The 21,004-nt window shown below is 45.0% G+C and overlaps 1 protein-coding gene across 2 annotated transcripts in view; it reads left to right on the top strand.

Annotated features, from left to right (window-relative positions):
* Positions 1 to 21,004, top strand: part of IMMP2L (inner mitochondrial membrane peptidase subunit 2) — a 1,735,376-nt gene that overhangs the window by 350,238 nt on the left and 1,364,134 nt on the right. The gene's annotated exons all lie outside the window — the stretch shown is intronic.

The raw sequence follows: 21,004 nt of genomic DNA, 5'->3' as shown, positions 1-21,004 counted from the left end.
ACTATAAGAGGGGCGCTAGAGAGCGAGTCACGTGCTCTGTGAGATGGAAAAGGGGGTGTAACTTCCACTCCTTCCCCCTGTTCATGACACTGACCATGGGAGTTAACACTTAAACAGGATCATCTTCTGATGAGAGTAGAATAAAATCAATATGGAAGTTCACTGCAGTTAGCTAAATAAGTATAAAGCTGAAATCTGGGTGTGTTTTTTTTGACTTAATATGGCATACAATGCAACAGAATGAACAGAATGGCATGCATGGATGTTGTCCTTGAAGGAAGCCTCTAAGGAAGCCCATGCACAAAATAGCCCACCTACAATTTATCAAGGTCCATGCTGAATTATATGATGACTACTGAAACCCTATACTTCATTGTGATGAGACCACGGTTAATGATTTTGGAACTGATGGTGTATTTCCCCAAAAAAAGATCGGGTCTCATATTATTTTTAACTTTAAATGATGCATAGGACTTATTTTCAGGGGATGTCTTATATATTTTATTGCTGCATGTTTCCCCATGTAACCCATGTAAAGCCCACTTTACACGTTGCAATTTCTCATACGATATCGTATACGATTTGCTACGCCCCCATCGTATGTGCGGCACGTTCAATTTGTTGAATGTGCTGCACAAACGATTAATCCCCGTCACACATACTTTCCCGTCCATACGACCTCGATGTGGGCGGCGATCGTCTACTTCCTAGAGTGGGAGGGACGTTCGGCGTCACATCGACGTCACGCGGCAGCCGGCTAATAGATGTGGAGGGGCGGAGCTGAGCGGGACGTAAACATCCCGCCCACCTCCTTCCTTCCGCATTACCGGCTGGGAGCCACAGGACGCAGGTAAAATCTGTTCATCGTTCCCGGGGTGTCACACACTGCGATGTGTGCTACCCCGGGTACGATGATCAATCTGACGTTCAATCCATGAGGAATGAACGATGTGCGTGCAATGAACGCTTTAATGTTCAATCGCAATTGCACGTAACTGTTACACACTGCAATGTACCTTACGATGCAGGTGTGCGTCACTTACGACGTGACCCCGCCGACACATCGTAAGATACATTGCAGCGTGTAAAGCTGGCTTAAGCCCTGGAAAATGTATATTTGCGCACCCGAGGTTAATGCAAAATGAATATGCTACACTTCCGCTCACTCTTCTGTGCTGGGGTCAGTGATTGGGTGGACTCAGACTGTGGTACTTGCCTGCTGTTAATATAGAATTAATATTCACCCCTTTCCCCAGCCACACCTCTGTTCCGGCATCCGTGATTTAGTTAGACTGCTGTATTCCTCACACGACGATTACATTATAATGCTTGGACTGGCCAGCGAGTGACCTGACAGTGACCGCTGCAACTACACATGTTTTGTTATACACACATTTATTTCCTTTTGTGTATTGGAGCAACACAAAGGAAACAGAGACTAAAAAGACAAATTGGACAGAATTTCATAAAACCCCAAAAATGGATCTGACAAAATTGTTGGCACTCTTAACCTAATGTTGGTTGCACACCCTTTGGAATAAATAATTGTGATCAATCGCCTCTTATAAGTATCAACAACCTTGTTTCCACTCTCAACTGGAATTTTGGACCACTCTTACGTTGCAAACTTCTCCAAGTTTCTCATATTTGAAGGGTGCCTTCTCCCAACAAAAATTTTAAGATCTTTTCACAGGTGTTTAATGGGATTTAGATATGGACTCTTCAGAACTCTCTAGTGCTTGGTTTCCATCTATTTGTGGGTGCTTCTTGAAGTATGTTTAGGGTCATTGTTCTGCTGGTAAACCCATGACCGAGGACGCAAACCCAGCTTTCTGACACTGGGCACTATATTGTGACACAAAATCCTTTGGTACTCTTCAGATTTCATGATGCCTTTCACACAGTCAAGGCACCAAGTACCTGAGGCAGGAAAGAAAACCCAAAACATCTTTGAACCTCCACTATATTTGACCGTAGGTATCGTGTTTTTTTCTTTGTATGCCTCATTCAATTTTCGGTTAACAGTAGAATGATTTGCTTTACCAAAAAGCTCTATCTTGGTCTCATCTTTCATCAAGGTGGTTTTCCATATGGATTCTGGCTTACTCATGTACAATTTGGCACACTGCACTCTACCTTTTTGTGTCTCTTTGTCAGCAGATTGTCCTGGTTCTCCTGTCAATGTGTTTTATTCCAGTAATATGTTGATGGATAGTTTATTCTAACACTGATGCACCTTGAGCCTGCAGGACAGCTTAAATTTCTTTGAAACTTGATTGGGGGTGTTTATCCACCATCCAGACTATCATTCGTTGCAACCACTAAATCACTTTTACGGCCACATCTGGAATATGGTATCTAGTTCTGGGCTCCACATATTAAAAAGGTAGTCAGAGGTTAGTCAGTTCAAAGGTGGACAACTAGATTATTACAAGGAATGGAAGGCCTCCCGTATGATGAAAGGTGGAAAAAGTTGGGTTTGTTTAGCTTAGAAAAAAGGCATCTCAGGAGATCTCATTTATATTTATAAATACATGTGTGGTCAATACAAAAGACTGGCCTGTGACTTGACATGGGCAAAAATACACCAAAACGCACCAAAAACATGGCAAAAATGCATGCTTTTTTATGTGTTTTCCAGGCAGAGGTGTGGTTTCTGCCAGATGGTGTGTTTTTCGCTGGAGAAACAAAACTGCAGTGTGCGCACATACAGTGCCTACAAGTAGTATTCAACCCCCTGCAGATTTAGCAGGTTTGATAAGATGCAAATAAGTTAGAGCCTGCAAACTTCAAACAAAAGCAGGATTTATTAACAGATGCATAAATCTTACAAACCAACAAGTTATGTTGCTCAGTTAAATTTTAATAAATTTTCAACATAAAAGTGTGGGTCAATTATTATTCAACCCCTAGGTTTAATAGTTTGTGGAATAACCCTTGTTTGCAATTACAGCTAATAATCGTCTTTTATAAGACCTGATCAGGCCGGCACAGGTCTCTGGAGTTATCTTGGCCCACTCCTCCATGCAGATCTTCTCCAAGTTATCTAGGTTCTTTGGGTGTCTCATGTGGACTTTAATCTTGAGCTCCTTCCACAAGTTTTCAATTGGGTTAAGGTCAGGAGACTGACTAGGCCACTGCAACACCTTGATTTTTTCCCTCTTGAACCAGGCCTTGGTTTTCTTGGCTGTGTGCTTTGGGTCGTTGTCTTGTTGGAAGATGAAATGACGACCCATCTTAAGATCCTTGATGGAGGAGCGGAGGTTCTTAGACAAAATCTTCAGGTAGGCTGTGCTATCCATCTTCCCATGGATGCGGACCAGATGGCCAGGCCCCTTGGCTGAGAAACAGCCCCACAGCATGATGCTGCCACCACCATGCTTGACTGTAGGGATGGTATTCTTGGGGTCGTATGCAGTGCCATCCAGTCTCCAAACGTCACGTGTGTGGTTGGCACCAAAGATCTCGATCTTGGTCTCATCAGACCAGAGAACCTTGAACCAGTCTGTCTCAGAGTCCTCCAAGTGATCATGAGCAAACTGTAGATGAGCCTTGACATGACGCTTTGAAAGTAAAGGTACCTTACGGGCTCGTCTGGAACGGAGAGCATTGCGGTGGAGTACGTTACTTATGGTATTGACTGAAACCAATGTCCCTACTGCCATGAGATCTTCCAGGAGCTTCTTCCTTGTTGTCCTTGGGTTAGCCTTGACTCTTCGGACAAGCCTGGTCTCGGCACGGGTGGAAACTTTCAAAGGCTGTCCAGGCCGTGGAAGGCTAACAGTAGTTCCATAAGCCTTCCACTTCCGGATGATGCTCCCAACAGTGGAGACAGGTAGGCCCAACTCCTTGGAAAGGGTTTTGTACCCCTTGCCAGCCTTGTGACCCTCCACGATCTTGTCTCTGATGGCCTTGGAATGCTCCTTTGTCTTTCCCATGTTGACCATGTATGAGTGCTGTTCACAAGTTTGCGGAGGGCCTTAATTAGTCAGAAAAGGCTGGAAAAAGAGATAATTAATCCAAACATGTGAAGCTCATTGTTCTTTGTGCCTGAAATACTTCTTAATACTTTAGGGGAACCAAACAGAATTCTGGTGGTTTGAGGGGTTGAATAATAAATGACCCTCTGAATAAACTTTTCTCAATTTAAAAAAAAAAAAAAAGAAATAACATTCTTTTTTGCTGCAGTGCATTTCACACTTCCAGGCTGATCTACAGTCCAAATGTTACAATGCCAAGTTAATTCCGAATGTGTAAACCTGCTAAATCTGCAGGGGGTTGAATACTACTTGTAGGCACTGTAACCTTAAAGTGGAAGCTATGGAAGCCCGCATAGCGTTTGCAATAAAAAACACATGAAGGACTCTCAGACTCTGAGAAATAGAATTCTCTGGTGTGATGAGACAAAGATAGCACTTTTTGGTGATAATTCTAATTGGTATGTGTGGAGAAAACCAGGCACTGCTCAACACCGGCCCAATACAATCCCAACAGTGAAACATAGTGATGGCAGCATCATGCTATGGGGGTGTTTTTCTGGTGCAGGGACAGGACGACTGGTTGAGATTGAAGGAAAGATGTATGTGGCCAAGTAAAGAGATATCCTGGAAGAAAACCTTTTCCAGAGTTCTCTGGATCTCAAACGTGGCCCAAGGTTCACCTTCCAACAAGACAATGACCCAAAGCACACAACTAAAATAACAAAAGAGTGGCTTCAGAACAACTCTGTGACCATTCTTGCCTGGCCCAGCCAGAGCCGGACCTAAACCCAATTGAGCATCTCTGGAGAGACCTGAAAATTGTTGTACACCAACATTCACCATCCAACCTGACGGAACTGGAGAGGATCTGCAAGGAAGAATGGCAGAGGATCCCCAAATCGAGGTGTGAAAAACTTGTTGCATCTTTCCCAAGAAGACTCATGGCTGTACTAGCTCAAAAGGGTGTTTCTATTCAATACTGAGCAAAGGATCTGAATACTTATGACCATGTGATATTTCAGTTTTTCTTGTTTAATAAATCTGCAAAAATTTCAACATTTCTGGTTTTTTTCTGTCAAGATGGGGTGGAGAGTGTTCATTAATGAGAAAAAAAATTACCTTTTTTAAAACTTACCAAATGGCTGCAATGAAACAAAGAGAGAAATTTAAAGGGGTCTGAATACTTTCTGTACCCACTGTAATGCCAAGTGAGTGCCATTAAGTGATGTCTAAAGGGATCTGGCTATCTTATATTATACTACCCCATTTTAAAATCCGGGAATAGAACCAGTATAACATTACATGTGTAACTAAAATGTAATTGTGAAAAATTAGAAGAATCTTCCTCTGTCCTCCAAAATACAAAAAAATAACATAAAGGATATTTTCTTGCACATAGAATACATCGACACAAAATGAACTACTCTCCAATTAGGCATCCACAAGACTGTAATAATCAAAACAATTAATTGAATAGGATATTTCTTCATCAACAAAAAGATTTATAAAGTACAAAGTAATTTCTAGGTACTAACAGGCTTCCAAACAATATTACAATTTATTCCACATAAAATAAAATTTCATACTGTCGCATCATTGGCTACTAAGATACAAAGGGCAATAATGGGAATTAGTGTCTTTTAGGCCTGATCAGCTCAAGCCCAACATGACTATATACTGGTTTTTAATGGGAATTATTTCATAATGAATAAGATGTTATAAAAAATGACCAATCATTCTAAGACATATTAACAAATGATGTCAAGGCTATTTACATGAGCATAGCACTATAGCTTCATGATGGGTGTCTTCCATAAAGTGTAAATGTGCTGAGTAAGGAGGACTACAATGGGAGTAATAATGGATGCTTCTCAAAGCAGGCAATCTTAAATCTAATCTTTGTGATCCTAGAAGTACCGATTTACAAAAACAATTCCTTGGGAAATGTTTAGAAAAGCAATTACTAAAGTTAACCTTTAAGGAAAAGAATTGGTGTAGAGGAACACTTTACATTTTTCTAATGTGAAAAGCTCCAGCATCAGCTCTTTTGCAGCGCTTTCATTAATTTGCCCATTACCTAAGTTTTCAGTTGTTAAAGAAAATGGATGTTCTGGAGGTTTCATTGGTGGAAAAGTAGAACAGCATATTAGTTGTTGCTTTTTTTTTTAATGTATATGTTTGTTCGGAGCAAGCAAATGAAAATCACAGAAAAAAAATAATTGTAGTAGGTGATCAAATGAGGAAGGTTTTCTTTTTATTGTTAGTTGAATGTCATTTGTGTGGATGAATTGTTACCGTATTGGGCAACGAACAGTGTATGTCAGCAAAGAGCAGCTCAAGTGCTTCAGATAAGTCATTTTTGTGAGTTTATTATAGCTCTCAACAATTGGAAAATAATATGTATGCTGTAAAGAGTGCTTGTTTTCATCAGGTTTTCTGTATACATGTGAATGTGCTGTGAGAACGTCCATACTGTAGAGTGAATTCCCCCATACAATATTTGTGACATTTTCAATGGAGAAATTTGAAGTGTACACTATAGAACAGAGAAATCCAACATTTTCATTTTTATATTTCCTACTTCTATACTAAATAACTTTTTTTTTTTGCCTTGATGAATGAGGACTTCTTTTGCCACGTATACTTACAGAATAAGGTATCTTTATTTTTTTCGTAAATCAAATTTTATTAGATTGTCACATAAAATCTTTGATGTACCAGCACATTAATCATTACATTAATCATAGATATAAATACAACCAACAAAAAGTATGCTCCAATTCCTTATCGTCTCCACAAGGAAAACCTTACCCTGGTCCATTTCGATAAAAAAGGGCTTTTTTTGGGGGCGGAGCTAGACATGGCCATGTGAGGATGCTGATTCCAAGAGCTCCTCTCTATAGAACCCAAAAAACACTGGCCCAACACATATGGGCAAATCTACGGGCAAAAAGGCTTCTGCCCGCACCCCAAAGAAGCCCACCACCTCACAGGGCAAAATTGGGCCCTTTCTTATCCAGCCTCAGGGCCCGGGCGCCTTGCCCCATCCGGAGCTGGAATTGCGGCCTATGTCTCCCACGGCTGGTACCGGGCCTGTGGTGGAGGCGCGCGGTGCAGCGGTGAAGTCGCGGCATCCTGGAGCGGTCGCTGTGACCCCCTTGGGAGGTGAAGGACATGGTCCAGTGGAGGAGCCGAAGTCTGGCCGCAAACACAGCCCAGAGACGCCACTTCAAGATGGCGCCCGCTCACCTCCGGTCCGGGCTCTGCGGCCGCAGCGGGGACAGTCCTCAGTGGAGAAGCCGGCGACAGCCTCACCTGCCCCATCTCTACGAGAAGCGGCGATCTTCCAGACCTGGCAAAGGACCTTCGCTCCAGAGGCCTCCTTCCTGGACGCAGTATCTCCCGGCTCCACGACCCACGTGCAGACAGCCTCCGGTGCAGCACCTGATCAGCAGCCACTACTACAGAGCCCCCAGGGAGCCGTGAAGCTGCGCCCGGAGAGGCTGACCGATGTCATCGCCGATGTGGGTGAGTTAAGCCAGACAGGCAGCCCCACCGCGCTGAATGTGGGGTCTCCTGGCCCTCAGACATTAATGGAGGGGCCGAGCAGTGGTGGGGGCCACAGTCCAGACAGGAGCAACGTTTCCACAGATATTGTGCTCCATATATCACCGCTTGCAGCACCTCCTCTCCCAGGAGCTAATGGAGGGGGAAGGGAACCCCATTCGCCTCCAGGGCCCCAAGGTCTAGCATGGGGCACTCCCATGGAACCGTCATCCCCAGCCCCGTCAACAGGGTGGTCCACGGGCTCTTCCTGGGAAGGCAGCCCACCGGATGGGAGCCTGGCAGAAGCTGCTCGGCCACAATGGAACAAGGGGCCTGGGACACTAGGCTCACCAACTAGCCAGATCACCACTGTGGCAAACATCGGTGGGAACGTAAATACCCACAGGAGCCCACAACTACTATATGACCCAGCTTTACAGGAATCTATACGTTCTTTCGAGGCATCATCCTTCACTACTAATATGATAAATGAAGACCGCCCAGCATCCCTGGCAGACATAAGATATCTCCTACAATCCATTCCTACCAAAAATGATATAGCAGCCCTAGCCAACCAAGTGGTAGCAGAATGTAAGCAAGAATTTGCCCAGTTGCGGTCAGACCTCTCCTCCCTCACCCACAGGGTAGATGTTCTGGCAGATCAGCAATCAACATCCCAAGTCAATGTCCAAACTATGCAGGACTCTATACTAAACCAGTCCAAGCAGCTATTTGCTCTCCAACAGCATGTAGACGACTTGGAAAATAGAAATCGAAGAAATAATCTTCGTATCAGGGGCCTGCCTGAGTCAATCGCCGCCCCTGATATATCCTCAGTTCTTATCTCAATTTTTAATAATTTGTTGAAAAGGCCACCTGGGGCCACCCTGGAACTTGACAGAGCCCATAGGGCACTACGTCCCCCGGACCCAGGGGACACGCGTCCCAGGGATGTCGTGTGTAGGGTACACTTTTTTGCAGCAAAAGAAGCCATCCTCCAAGCAGCCCGGAAGAAACAGTTCTTAACATATAACGGTTCTACTATACGCATTATGCCGGATCTGTCAAGGCATACATTGGCTCAGCGGGCCACTCTAAAGCCTCTGCTGGACATGCTTAAAGAAAGAGGGCTCCTGTTTCGTTGGGGCTTCCCTTTTTCATTGTCAGTACAAAAAGACTCGAGGTGGTGGGTCCTGAGATCCCCGGAGGACCTCCCACTCTTCATCTCAAATCTGGGTCTACCCCCAATTACCATCCCTCAATGGCCCACCACCTTGCTTCAGCCGTGGGCACCGGGAAAGCGCCCTGCCCTTTTGCCTCCATCCCGGGCCCCTGGCTCAGCAGGAGGCCTACCACCGAGAGGGCCCCGTGGTCGCAGAATGGGAAAACCACGTTAATTGCACTAAACAGCTGCAGAGGCTGGTAGAACCCACTCAGTACATTACACATCTGGTTAATTAAGTTGAATGACTTTTCGTGTTATTTCAATGCCCATCTAAGGCCCTTTATGCCCAAATCTTTTTGTTATCTGTGCCAGTGTTTAGGGTTATACCCAATGTTTCCAGTTTACTATGGAGCCGCGACAGGCTATGTCTGACTTTTTTCTCCCCCTAATAGGTCGGGATCCTCTGTCCTGCCCAAGTAGAGCGGACATGCTCCCCAAGAACGTTTGTTCTCAATTAGTGTTATATGTAGGGGCTATACCCCTGCTGTCCTTTCTACCCACATTGCTATTGTTCCTCTGTAAATCCTGTCTTCAATTACGAGTTAATGCAAGGGCTCCTCCCTTGCGGTTCCTTCTACCTCTACTTCTATTCTTTTCCTACCTTCCACGGGTCACACCGTACTTCCTCTTTCCTGTCGATGGCCGGGACGGATTAGTCCGTCTTTACATCTCATGCATCTATAACTTTTTATTCTTTTACAGATGGCCAACCTGACAATAGTATCCTTCAATGCCAAGGGTCTGAATGTACCGGAGAAAAGAGCACAGATCCTTTACCATTTCCACAAGCATAAGGTGAAAATAATATGTTTTCAGGAAACACATTTCAAAAAGGGACATACCCCGGTCATAAAGAACAAATACTATCAGACCTGGTTTTTCTCTGACAACCCAGAGTCGCGTTCTAAGGGAGTGGCGATTGCCATTCATAAATCTTTCCCTCATCAAATTATAAATTGCACACTGGACAGCCTGGGACGATACATTATCCTCTCACTGATAGCCGGAGACCAAACTTTCACGATAATAAATGCGTATGCCCCAAACCAGAAACAGGATGACTTCATAGCTGGCCTTGTTGGCACTGCGACCCCCTTGATACGAGGCACAGCAATGCTATGTAGCGATCTTAATGTCACTCTTGATCCCACATTAGATAACTCTAAAGGGAAATCTAGTATATCATATGCCACAATTAAACGTATAAAAAAAACCCTATTGAGCATTCAGCTGTTCGATACATGGAGAATAGCACACCCGTCAGATAGGGATTATAGTTTTTACTCCCACACTCAAGATTCATATAGTCGCATAGACTACATTTTTCTACAGCACAATGCTCTCCCCTGGGTCAGACAGGCTAGAATAGGCAACATATTGTGGTCGGACCATGCGCCGGTGTACTGCGAGGTTGAAGTTCCTTCTCTCCCGGCCCCTAGGGGATCATGGCGGCTTAATGAGGCCTTGCTTCTGGACGAGCTATGCACCTCTGAGGTGCAGACTGCTATCACTCATTTTTCAGAAGATCATCTAGCAGACGACACAGCTCCCACATTTAAATGGGAAGCGTTGAAGTGCGTCTTGATGGGCATTTTCATCAAGCATGGAGCTCGCATTAAAAAAGAGAAGGCTCAGAACTTGGTAGATGCCCTCCGTAAGGTCTCAGACCTGGAGCTCGTTCACAAGCGGGCCTTATCGGCTACCACCCTACAGACCCTCCTACAAGCTAGACTGGAGGTCAGGAAAATGTTAGACTCATCATATCAGCGCCTATTACAGGTGGGGAGGGGAAAATTCTACGAGTTTGGGGACAAGCCGGGCAGACTGCTGGCCAACGCACTAAAAGAGGGGAAAGCCCACACTCTAATTCCCTGCATAAAGAATTCCCGAGACGAATTATTATATGCTACCCCAGATATCTCCAACACCTTCCACACTTGCTATTCCAAACTATATAACCTGACTCCTGGTCCCCCCGAGGCAAACGGCGAACTCCCTTCAATGGCCTCCCCCTTCAAACCCCTCAACCGAACCATAGCTGTAGATCTTGAGCGCCCCTTCCTACTAGAAGATGTTTTGACAGTAATTGGTAATTTACCAGGCAACAAGAGCCCAGGCCCAGACGGACTCCCTGCCAAATTCTATAAAACATTCGCTGCACAACTTGCGCCCTTGATGCTCCTTTCCTTTAATATCATTTCAGATGAGTTTCCATTCCCCCCCCATGCCACGACGGCTCATGTGGCCCTACTTAGAAAACCCGGGAAGGACCCCACCGCGTGCAGTAGCTTTAGACCAATATCATTGCTTAATGTGGATCTAAAAATATACGCTAAGCTACTCGCAAATAGAATCAATCCACTTATGCCTGATCTGGTGCACCTGGACCAGGTTGGATTCGTCCCCAGCAGGGAAGCTAGGGATAATACCCTTAAAACCCTAGACCTGATTCAGCATACCCGCACCCAAAAAATCCCCATGATGTTGCTATCTTTAGACGCCGAAAAGGCATTTGATAGAATTTCTTGGCACTCACTCTCCCAGACCCTGACTCACATCGGCTTCGGCCCAACCTTCTCGTCCAAAATCCTGGCCTTATACCGCTCCCCGAACGCCCACTTGAAAATTAATGGTACCCTGTCGAAGCCCTTTAACATATATAACGGGACTCGGCAGGGATGCCCTCTATCCCCACTACTTTATATCTTAGTAATGGAACACCTACTAGCGGCCATTCGTCTCAACCCCGACATACAAGGAATCAAAATCGCAAACCAAGAATATAAATGTGCCGCCTTCGCAGATGATCTCCTCATATACTTGCAAAATCCACTTACCTCTCTTCCATCCCTAATGCAGGAATTAAATCGCTTCAGCAGTTGGTCCAACTTCAAAATCAATTTTGATAAGTCCGAAGCCCTGAATATATCCCTCCCCCAAGACGTCGTAAACGCCGTGAAGCCAAAATTCCCCTTTAAATGGCCACCCAATGGTAGCATAGGATACCTGGGTATTATTATACCATCTGACATAGACAGGCTTTTTTCACTAAATTTCCTAGGTTTCCTGTCCAGGCTCGAGAGAGACCTAGACTCTTGGGGTCGGGGTACCCTCTCGTGGTTTGGCAGGATCAGCGCTCTCAGGATGACAGCCTTACCTAGACTGCTCTACCTACTTCAGACGGTTCCGGTTCATATCCCAGCGTCTTATTGGACAAAGGTACAGCGCCTATTTAACCAATTTGTATGGACTAAGAGGAGACCCCGGCTTGGGAGTAATGTTCTGACAAGAACTAAAGGGGCGGGGGGAGCAGGGCTCCCCTGCTGTAGGCAATACTACCTGGCGGCCGCCCACACCAGAGTCCTGGACCTTTTACATAATCACGATTCAAAACTCTGGGTTCGACTGGCACACGACATGTGCTCCCTATCAGTTCCAACCTTGCCGTGGAACTGGCCACGCCTCTCCAAACATAAAATAGCAATGTCCTACAGCACCAAACAGACATTGAAATCAGTACACTCATTGCCACTGAGCAAACGCCTGCTCCAGCCCTGGGGTCCCCTTATGCCACTTACGGACAACCCTGATTTTCTACCAGGTGCATCGTCCAATAAATTTCTTGGCAGCACTAAGCAGGGGCCCCTGAGACTGGGCCAGGTGGCCCCAGGTGGAGTTCTCCTCCCACTCTCGGATATTGTGGGAACCGGGAACCCCAGGCTGAGGTTCCATTTTGAATATGCCCAACTCAAACACTTCATAACCACACTGGGACAGGCCGCCGGGCACCTCTCACCTATAACTCCCTTTGAGCGCATATGTACCGGAACACCTGACACTCGACATGCCACCTCAAGGATTTATAAGATCCTAACAGAGGCGATGGAGATTTCACTCCCCCGCTTCTGTACTGCGTGGGAAGCAGAGCTCAACAGGACGTTCCCTAGGGATCAGTGGGAACGTTGTTTCCGCCTGACCCATAGGTCCGTGGTAGCCACTAGAATGCAGGAAACATGCTACAAGATCCTCACCAGGTGGTACAGGGTCCCATCGTCGCTTCATGTGTGGTGTCCCGAAGTTCCGGATATATGTTGGCGTTGCGGGGCCCAGGGCGGCACCATGACCCATATATGGTGGTCCTGTCCAAGCATGACGGCCTTTTGGAACAAAGTTTTGACGGCCATTCAAGAGGTCACGGCGACCGTAGTCCCTAGTCGCCCCGAGGCAGTCTTGCTATTTATGTTTAAAATCTCAGAAAAAAAATATAAAAAATCCCTCTTGGGCCCTCTCCTTCAGGCCGCCAAGACCGTGATTCCGCGACACTGGAAGGACCCCGCCCCACCGACTGTGGAGGAATGGGCGACAGAGGTGAACTCGGTACACCGCATGGAGTTGGTGATGGCCCAGTCGAGGGGGCAGATAGTGGAAACCGCCTCTAAATGGCTCACGTGGGAGGACTTCCTCTCGGGCCCCAAGTTCTTAGCTTTAATTGATTCCAGGTGCTCAGACTCCTTGGCAAGTACCACCCCTTAGAGAACATTCATTCACCCTCCTCTTTTAGATTCAACAGATGAATACACCGTCCTGGTCATCATACGTCTTTCTTTATACCTCTCCACTCACTGACTCTAATTCTAAACCCGTCTCTTCTCTTCTGACTTTTCTCTTTCCCCGTGCATCTCTCTGCCCATCTGATAAGTTCTTGTTTATGGTAAGACTCGTTGTCCAATGTTTTCCTTTTTTTTTTTCTTTTTTTTTCTTACCCTAGGTTGTGCAATTGTTGAGCCTCAGGCCTGGACCTGCTGTAAAGGCTAGTTCTATTTCAATGTTATTTTAATGTTATTTCAATGCTATAACACCTAATACCGACTGATATTGGACGATGTATCTATCTGTATGTTTACTTTTCTTTTTGAAACCAATAAAACTTTAAAATAGAAAAAAGGGCTTTTGCCCCTCAAAGGCAATCAAGCTCAATATGAACCAGTGGCACTATAGGGCAGAAAGACAAGACACAAGAGACAAAATGGGGGGAGTGAAAGCGGTGGAGGGAGGGGGATAGTAAAGGTGCATCTGGATTTGTCCACAGCTAGAGGGTAATGGATTGGGTCTAGAGTTCGATTTGCAACAATCTGTTTCCTGGAGCCATGCAAGGAATTCTGGGGTCTCTCTAAGCATAATCCAAGGTGCCCAAGTTTCAACCACCTTCTCCAGTGTGCCGATTTGTTGACTATCAACTCTTCCATTCTATATAACATGTTGAGTTCCAATACAAGTTCTGTTCACAAAGGCGTCTCCCTCCATATCCTGTACCTAGGAATTAGGCTTCTCACCGCTGTCAGAACATGTTGTACCACACCTTTTTTAAATCCCAAGATAGATACCCTCCAAGTGATAAAAGCACCAGTTCTGGTGTGGGATGGAACTCCTCAGAGGAAAGTTTATTTATTTATTGAAATGCAGGATCCCAGAAGCTCTTAAACATCGGGCATTTCCACAAGATATGTATGCATGATTCCATTCCCTGCTCACACCTCCAGCAAGTGTCGGAGGCAGTGGGGAACATAGTATGAATCCTGAAGGGCACCTGTACTACCTGGAGACCATCTTATAGCCCCTCCCCTGTGTTTAAACATTTAGCAATGAATTCTGAGTGAAGAGAATTTTGTCTCGCTCTGCATCCGTAAAGGTCCTGTTTAGATACCACTCCTAAGCCGCGAGGAAAGGAGATCAGAGCTGGCCAAGTGGTGAGGGGTCCTGAAACAGGCTATATAATAGTGAGACTGTATGTAGCGGAAAAACCAATAGCTATATGTAAGAATGAAAATGTGAAAATGGAACCTGCATTACTGCCATGAACATATGAATAAAGAGAAATTTAGCTACTGAATTGATCAATGCAATACACGCAATAATATTATGGGAGAAATTCTTCATTTTCTGGAACAATTATTGTTATTATTATTATTATTTATTATTATAGCGCCATTTATTCCATGGCGCTTTACAAGTGAAAGAGGGTATACGTACAACAATCATTAACAGTACAAAACAGACTGGTATAGGAGGAGAGAGGACCCTGCCCGTGAGGCCTCACAGTCTATAGGGAATGGGTGATGGTACAATAGGTAAGGACAGAGCTGGTTGCGCAGTGGTGTACTGGACTGAGGGTTATTGTAGGTTGTAGGCTTGTTGGAAGAGGTGGGTTTTGAGTTTCTTCTTGAAGCTTTCCACGGTAGGGGAGAGTCTGATATGCTGTGGTAGAGCATTCCAGAGTATGGGGGAGGCACGGGAGAAATCTTGTACGCGATTGTGGGAAGAGGAGATAAGAGAGGAGTAGAGAAGGAGATCTTGTGAGGATCTGAGGTTGCGTGCGGGTAGGTACCGGGAGACTAGGTCACAGATGTAAGGAGGAGACAGGTTGTGGATGGCTTTGTACAAGAATGGATAACAACACCGAAACTGAAGGAATGCATGTACAGTGGAAAAGTCCACATGCCCCTGATTAAATGTCAGGTATTCGTCATAAAGAAAAAAAAAATCATACCACAAATAATTTTCAAACTTTTTCTACCTTTTAATGTCACTCATAATCTGCACGAATTCTACCAAAATCTATTCTGGTGGAAAAATTAAAGTAATGTGGTTGCTAGTGATGAGCGAGTACTAAAAAGCTCGGGTGCTTAAGGCTCGGGCCGAGCATCCCAAGATACTCGTGTACTCGGCCCGAGCACCGAGCCCAATGTTATCCTATGGGAGACCCGAGTATTTTTCTGAAATGACCCCCGGCAGCATGTAGAAACCCTAAAAATGTCACAAAAGTCTCAGAAGAGTGCTCAAATAACATGGCAACAGCATGGGGAAGACCCCTTGAAGCATTTATCAATCAAAAGTCACAGCTGTGAACAATTTTGTCCGAGTTTTACACCATTTTTACGGACTCACCAGAAAACCTTCCAAAATGACACCAAAATGAATTTTCATGGCGGAAATGTTAAGGGCACATACCCAATAGTGAGATAGAGCTGGTGTATGTTACTTTTTGAGATTAATGATACAAGTAAAATATATCTTTGTACCGTGTTAGCCAGTACAAAGATATATTTTACTTGTATCAAAATGGAGGATACCAGAATGTACCGCATCTTTATGGAACTAAAGACACTTCTGAAGAAACGCGCACAACTGGACAGCGACATATTTTTCTTATCCATTTTTTTTTTTTTTTTTTTTTTTTTTTTACTGCACTATTCTAAGTCCTGTTGTGTATAAATACGTGACTCTTCAGATTTTGTGTTATACCATGCCTGATGAAGAGACCTGAGTAGTCTCGAAAGCTTGCAATTATTACCATCTTTTCAGTTAGCCATTAAAAGGTATCAACCACTGAGGACTCTCTGTTCTTTTAAACAATTTTTTTTTGAGATTAATACATGAAAGATTTTACGTAAAACATTGTGTGGCACTCCGATGTCCAAAACGCACGTTTTGTGCTTTTTACTAGCGATGTCGGTCATTTTTTTTTTCATTCTATCTCCCGTCGGTCGGTCTCGCTCTGTCTGTCTCTCTCTGTCTTGTCTGTCCCCCTCTCACAGTCTGTCGGTCATTCTCCCCCCTCTCTCTTACTTACCGTTCTCCGATCACTGCCGCGGTGCTGCACTGCTGTTCACTAAACTCCGGCGGCTTTTCCTCTTTTGAAAAAGCCGGCCGCTCATTAAACAATCTCGTATTCCCTGCGTTCCTGCTTTTCGGCGCCTATGTTTGGTTGCAGTGAGACACGCCCCCACGCTGAGTGACAGGTGTCTCACTGCACCCAAACACAGCAGCCGGTGGGTGTGTGTATACTGTGCAGTGAAATAAATAATTAATTAAAAAAAACGGCGTGCGGTCCCCCCAATTTTAATACCAGCCAGATAAAGCCATACGGCTGAAGGCTGGTATTCTCAGGATGGGGAGCTCCACGTTATGGGGAGCCCCCCAGCCTAACAATATCAGTCAGCAGTTGCCCAGAATTGCCGCATACATTATATGCGACAGTTCAGGGACTGTACCCGGCTCTTCCCGATTTACCCTAGTGCGTTGGCAAATCGGGGTAATAAGGAGTTAATGGCAGCCCATAGCTGCCACTAAATCCTAGATTAATCATGTCAGGCGTCTCCCCGAGATTCCTTCCATGATTAATCTGTAAATTACAGTTAAAAATCACACACACCCGAAAAATCCTTTATTAGAAATAAAAAACACTAACAAAGTCCCTCATCACCAATTTATTAACCCCGACAAACCCTCCATGTCCGGCATACTCCACAGTCCTCCAGCGTCGCATCCAGCTGTGCTGCATGAAGGTGACAGGAGCTGCAGAAGAAACCGCCACTCCTGTCAGCTTCACACAGCAGCTGAAGATAGCTGCGCGATCAGCTGAGCTGTCACTGAGGTTACCTGGATCCAGCGGTGGATGCAGCGGTGGCCGCGGGTAAGCTCAGTGACAGCTCAGCTGATCGCACTACTCACCGCCGCTCCGGTCAGCTCCATGCAGCAACTGAGGTGAGTATTGTGATCAGCTGAGCTGTCACTGAGGTTAATCGCGGCCACCGCTGGATCCAGCGGTGGCCGTGAGTTACCTGACTGACAGCAGCTGATCGCGCTACTCACCTCAGTTACTGTGTGAAGCTGACCGGAGCGGTGGTGTATTCTGCAGCTCCTGTCACCTGCATGCAGCAGAGCTGGACACGACGCTGGAGGTCTGTGGATTACGCCGGACATGGAGGGTTTGTCGGGGTTAATAAATTGGTGATGAGGCACTTTGTTATTGTTTTTTATTTCTAATAAAGGATTTTTCGTGTGTGTGTGTTTTTTAACTGTAATTTACAGATTAATCATGGAAGGTATCTCGGGGAGACGCCTGACATGATTAATCTAGGATTTAGTGGCAGCTGTGGGCTGCCATTAACTCCTTATTACCCCGATTTGCCAACGCACTAGGGTAAATCGGGAAGAGCCGGGTACAGTCCCAGAACTGTCGCATATAATGTATGCGGCAATTCTGGGCGGCTGCTGACTGATATTGTTAGGCTGGGGGACTCCCCATAACGTGGGGCTCCCCATCCTGAGAATATCAGCCTTCAGCTGTATGGCTTTATCTGGCTGGTATTAAAATTGGGGGGGACCGCACGCCGTTTTTTTTTAATTATTTATTTATTTATTTTACTGCACAGTATAGACAGGCCCACCGGCTGCTGTGATTGGGTGCAGTGAGACACCTGTCACTCAGCGTGGGGGCGTGTCTCACTGCAACCAATCATAGGCGCCTGTGGGCGGTGAAAGCAGGGAATAGGAGATGGCTGTGTGCAGAGCATAGCGCGCCCGCCGGTATAAAGGCTTGGTCACGCTGTGCAGGCCGGCCAATCACTGCAATTCCACAACTAACAGGGCTGTGGCATTGCAGTGGTCTGTCAGGCAATCCCTGCATGAGGGCTGGCTCTCAAAAGAGCGCCAACATGCAGGGATGAAGACCACGAGTACAGCACGAGTATCGCGAAATTACTCGGTACCCGCCGAGTAGCCCGAGTACAGTGATACTCGTGCGAGTACCGAGTAGTAACAAGCATACTCGCTCATCACTAGTGGTTGCATAAACTCACACCCTTAAACTAACACTTTGTTGAAATACTGTTGAATTTATGACCGAATTTAGGCTCAAATTCATCATCTCCTTTTTTATTGGTTTTATTTATTTTCCTTTTTGGTTTTCTGCTACTAGTTACTGTTTTGATGCCAAATATAACAAATGGAGCAAGCAATTCATGAATTTGGCACAAAGTCGAAATAGCTTTTTTTTTTTTTAACGTCTTGAACCATTTTCCATCAAAACTTTGACGTACTCGATAGTATATCAGGGGGAAACGTTGGAGTGATATTGCGTCAAGTTTTCTGACTTTTTAAAAAGTCATAATAGATTAATCACACTGAAACATATGGAATCGGTAAACTCTTGCCATAGCATTCCAAATCTGTCTGATTGTAAGAGCATCTCCTGTGTACAGTCCTCTTCAGGGCAAATCACAGATTTTCCGTTGGATTCAAATGTGGGCTACGGCTGAGGTCATTCCAAAAGTTTGACCTTCTGCTGGCAAAGTCATTCTTTTGTTTATTTGGATGTATGCTTAGGTGTTCGTTGTCATGAAATGTGAAATGCATCTTCCGCTTTTTAGCAGAGGCATGCTTTTGTTGTGAAATTGACTGATATCTGAAACTATTAATAATTCGCTTCATCATAACTTAAGCCCATTCCCCAGCTACCAAAAAACAGCCTCTATCATGATTCATTGTGTGTATGGCGTTATTTCGGTGATGTGCAGCATTGGCTTTATTTCAAACATACCTTTTGGAATTATGGCAAAATGTTCAACCTTACTCTCATCAGACCATAACCCCATCTTACCTGCACTTTAAATTTATTATGAGAAAAGTGCAATATAAATGATTTTTTTTGTTTGCCACTCTACATCGCTTGCCTGACATATCAGTGTTCTATGGTATATCTAATGCATTAAAAATATTTTTGTACCCTTCTCCTGACTGATAACATTCAACAGTGAGATCCCTTTACTGTATTGTAAGCTGTTAAGGGAACCTGACTTTTAATGTAAAAGGCAACTTAGAAAATATTACTAGAACAGTTAAACTTTTTTATGAAATAATCAGCATCACTTTAAATGATGACAGCTATGTACTGATTACTATTTAAGATGAGTTTTCATGTCATTGGTTAATTATGAACACAATCACACGTTCAATTATAAGATGGTGTTCATACTTTTGCAACGACTTTACTTTACTTTTGTTTTACTTTTCCCCTTGTACATAATTTAAGTTTGTTTCTTAATAGATTTTTACAAATTATGGATGGCATTACTCATGGAAAAAGTTCTGACATGATCTGACTTGATACGAATTTTAACCTGGTAAAAACCTGACATTTTAGCATGGTAGTGTAGACTTTATATCCACTCTAAAGGCTACTTTACACACTGCGATATCGGTCCCGATATCGCTAGTGTGGGTACCCGCCCCCATCTGTTGCGCGACACGGACAAATCACTGCCCGTGCCGCACAACATCGCCCAGAGCCGTCACACATACTTACCTGTCCAGCGACGTAGCTGTGACCGGCGAACCGCCTCCTTTCTAAGGGGGCGGTCCGTGCGGCGTCACAGCGACGTCACTGAACCGCCGCCCAATAGCAGCGGAGGGGCGGAGATGAGCGGGACATAACATCCCGCCCACCTCCTTCCTTCTGCATAGCAGCCGGGAGGCAGGTAAGGGGAGCTTCCTCGTTCCTGCGGCGTCACACGCAGCGATGTGTGCTGCCGCAGGAACGAGGAACAACTTCGTTACTGCTGCAGTAACGATTTTTAAGAATGGACCCCCATGTCGCCGATTAGCGATTTTGCATGTTTTTGCAACGATGCAAAATCGCTTATCGGTGTCACAAGCAACAGCATCGCTAATGCGGCCGGATGTGCGTCACAAATTCCGTGACCCCAACGACTCCGCATTAGCGAAGTCGCAGCGTGTAAAGCCCCCTTAAGGCTATGTGGACACTTTGCTTTTTTGTGTGCTTCTTTTCTGCACATAGAAATGCATTTTTTTGCAGGAAAAAAGCAGCTGAAAAAAATGCGCAATTTTTTTGCATATGGACTGTTTTTCTCATGCCTTTTTTCCTGCTTTTTTGTGCTTTTTTTTTTAGTCATGGCGTTCATGGGGGTTCAGGCACTGTACCCCTGCAATCGCTACCGGGTGTCCGGAGCTGTAATCGCGCCGCTCCCAGTAGTTTAACCCCCTAAATGCTGCGATCCCGGCCACATGCCTTCACTCAATACACTTGCATTGCACAAGGTCGTGCTCCTCTCGTTGGAATGTGGCTGGGTGTATGCATAGCTCACACTGTCAGCCACATGACCGCCATTACTGGCTCTGAAACAAGTGAATCTTTTTAGTGCACAGTTCATGCAGTGTGAGGATTCATAAGTCTGCAGTCACATAGTTACTGCAGACTTAAGGATTTAGACTGGACAAATCCTTTAACTATTTGTATCACAGATCCAAATTATAAGGATTAAAGTTTTTAATGTAGTAAAGTTTTTGACTATTCTTTTTTTGTCTGTTATATGTTCTCCAGACCAAAATTAAACATGTCCTTAAGGATTGATTCATTTTGAAAGAGAACTTGTACTGGTTTGGTCACGTGGCA

Source organism: Anomaloglossus baeobatrachus, chromosome 4 (assembly GCF_048569485.1).
Source record: "Anomaloglossus baeobatrachus isolate aAnoBae1 chromosome 4, aAnoBae1.hap1, whole genome shotgun sequence".
NCBI lineage: Eukaryota > Metazoa > Chordata > Amphibia > Anura > Aromobatidae > Anomaloglossus > Anomaloglossus baeobatrachus.
Note: the sequence above shows the minus strand (reverse complement) of the source record. Positions and strands in the feature narration are given on the sequence as shown.